Source organism: Octopus bimaculoides, chromosome 1 (assembly GCF_001194135.2).
Source record: "Octopus bimaculoides isolate UCB-OBI-ISO-001 chromosome 1, ASM119413v2, whole genome shotgun sequence".
Taxonomy (NCBI): domain Eukaryota; kingdom Metazoa; phylum Mollusca; class Cephalopoda; order Octopoda; family Octopodidae; genus Octopus; species Octopus bimaculoides.
This window is the reverse complement of record NC_068981.1, coordinates 117938815-117942033: the sequence shown is the minus strand read 5'-3', so window position 1 is coordinate 117942033 and position 3219 is coordinate 117938815. Positions and strand designations below refer to the sequence as shown.

Below are 3219 nucleotides of genomic sequence, written 5' to 3'. Positions count from 1 at the left end.
TCCGACTAAAAATTGCTGTCTGTGTGCTAAACTCAGAAAGAATGATATATGAATGTATATACATAAGTAGAAGTTTCTCTCTCTCTCTCTCTCTCTCTCTCTCTCTATTTATCTATCTATCTATCTATCTATCTATCTATCTATCTATCTATCTATCTATCTATCTGTCTGTCTGTCTGTCTGTCTGTCTATCTATCTATCTATCTATCTATCTATCTGTCTGTCTGTCTGTCTGTCTATCTATCTATCCATCTATCTATCTATCTATCTATCTATCTATCTATCTATCTATCTATCTATCTATCTATCTGTCTCTTCTTCTGACACAAAAACGCTCGTTCCCTCTCATGAGTGATTATAATGATTTAAAAATAGGGTAAGGAATAAACATATATTCAACCATACGTATGTATAGATAAATCTGTTTGAATTATGACTCTGAATAGTATGTTAAAAAAATAATAAACCTTTAATAGGAGAAAACTTCAGTGTAGAAAATATTGATAATGGAAAACTTGCATCCTTCTCCGTAGACATATTATCTTCTATTTTCAGGAACAGTTTGAGGTATTGGTGAACAGTCAACGGCACTGGAGAGCATAAAGATTAAAAAATCTACTACAGAAAAATTTGTAAGACTGCAAGACGCGACATGTTCAGCTGCAACAAAGATTACGAAGCTGTTGTCAAGGTAGCTGAAACGATTTTTTCTGGTAAGTACAGTCTTTTCGGAGTATTTTTGTTCATTTTCATGATTCTGATACTTTAATTTTTTTTTTTTTTGATGCAGATTTTTCAAAAAACAAGTGTCAAGGTTACAAGGAAAATGGAGAAAACTGAGTATCGTGCTGTCATAAAGTACCTTCATTTGAAAGGCATGACTCCATCAGAAATCCATGAAGATATGGTGAGAACCTTAACAGACAATGCTCCTTCATATGCAACAGTCAAACACTGGGTAAATGAATTCCAGCGTGGCAGGGAGAATGTAGAAGATGATCCAGCACCAATGAGACTTCCAGCTGCAATCACCGAGGACAACATTGACCTTGCTCTTGGTATGATAATGCAAGATCGCCGAATATCATGTCGTCAGATAGCCGAGAGACTGGGCATCTCAACTGAAAGAGCAGACAACATTGTGACAAAAGAACTTGGGTTCTCAAAGGTTTCTTGAAGTTGGGTCCCTCGCCTTTTGACGCCTGAACAGAAATGCACCAGGTGCACTTTGTCCACGGGCAATCTGGAACTTTTGAAGCTGATGAAGAGAATTTTCTTGCTCGTTTCATTACTATGGACGAAGGTTAAGTTCATCACTACCAGCCTGAAACTAAAGAACAATCAAAGCAGTGGAAGCACACATCTTCTGCTATCTCAAAGAAGGCCAGGGTCATTCCTTCAGCTGGTAAGGTCATGGCGTCAGTATTTTTGGATTCTCAAGGTGTCTTGCTGATCGATTAACTTGAAAAGGGTCACACCGTGACAGGGATGTATTATTCTCAGCTACTGAAATGCCTCCGAGATGCAATAAAAAAAAGGCCGGGACGACTCACCAGAGGAGTACTTTTTATCACGACAATGTTCCAGCCCACACCCCAGTGGTTGCCATGGCAACATTTCGTGATTGTGGATACGAACTTGTTCCCTATCCACTTTATTCACAAGATTTAGTCCTCTCTGATTTTCATCTATTCCCCAAAATGAAAAAAAGCCCTGGCTGGTCATCATTTTGCCAGTGACAATGACGTCATAGATGCTGTAGGAAGTTTCTTGGAATCTCAAACAAAAGAGTTCCTCAACGCCAGGATAATGACGCTTCAGCACCGATGGAGAAAGTGTTCAGCCATCGAGGGGGACTATGTTGAAAAATAATTCATCAGGAGTCTTGTACTATGTTTTTTTTTTTTTTTGAGGCTCAGAACTTTTCATACACCCTCGTATTAATATCTTTAAATGTTTGTTGTCTAGTGTTTGTGTTTGTTTATAAGATAGTTAGGGTTTTGTGTTTATTGACGATGCTGCCTTCACAAGACTTTTCGTTGGTTGTTTATGTTAGGGTTGTGGTGTGGTCTTTGTATTTTTATAGTTGTAGGCGCACAAATGTATGCCTAATGTGTGTATTGAGGAGTTTATGGTAGAGCCCGTAGTATCTGTGTGCGATGTGTAAGTAGGATTTTAAAACAATATTTTTGCGAGAGTTTTTTTTTTTTATGAATGGGTTCTCTTACCTTTTTAGAGGAAGGATATATGCGTGTGCGGGAATTTTGTAACTCATTAGAATTTTGCTTATTGACATTTATTCAAAACAATGTGTGTGTGTGCGTGCGTGTGTGTGCGTGTGTGTGTGTATGAATCCAAGCCCATTGTACGTATCTAGCGCTGGGCCGATATTTTCTAAACCTTGATGACTATTATTTTGCCGAGGATCATAAAACCTAAAATAAAATCCAAATACGCACATGCCGCATTCCCATGTGAAAAGAAAAATAAGACACCATCCAAAAATTCACCGGCATTATCGAAATTACAAGTTGATAATAACGTTTACTTATTCGATAAGTGTTATTGCATACCTGTTTGCGTAATACACCTTATTATTTCAACCAATCGCTGAAATTTTGAAACTGCTGTAAAGGTCTATCAAGTGCTACATGTTTTCTTCGCCAAATATATTTGAAGTTCTGTTTGCGTCATATCTTTTATAAATGATATAAATGACACAATGTCATCTGAACTTGCTTGATCGTCACTATTAAGACGGTCGAGGAATACGTCTTTAAACCCAACTCTTGGTCCCCAGGATTATAACCACCCTAGTTAGGAGGTTGTGACTTAAGAATTTTTATTATTCTTTTATTCGTTTCAGTCATATGGCTGAGTTCATGCTGGAACACCTCTGGGATCATGCACTTTTACATATCATTCTTCTTTGGCTGATTTATTCAAAGTGGTAGGATTTCATGTTACCACCCCGTATGTACTTTTCCCTTGGTTGTTTTGAAGTACAAGCATTCATTGAGTGATCAGGTATACCTTATACCTGCATCTCGCTAATAATGTGCAGGTGTGCATGGATGCGTGCGCATGTGTGTGTGTGCATTTCTGTGTATGACTTACAGTGCAAACGAAAGAAAATGGCCGCATTTTGCTGACGAAACATTAGCAAGCATCTGAGTCAGCGTGTTACTAAATATGTTTGTGCGTATATATATATATATA

General features: G+C 37.7%; 1 long non-coding RNA gene across 1 annotated transcript in view; it reads left to right on the top strand.

Annotated features, from left to right (window-relative positions):
• Positions 1-3219, top strand: part of LOC128248397 (uncharacterized) — a 123542-nt gene that overhangs the window by 61316 nt on the left and 59007 nt on the right. The window contains exon 2 of the long non-coding RNA XR_008264645.1: positions 556-713. This is a non-coding gene — a long non-coding RNA (uncharacterized LOC128248397). The remainder of the gene's footprint in view (positions 1-555; positions 714-3219) is intronic.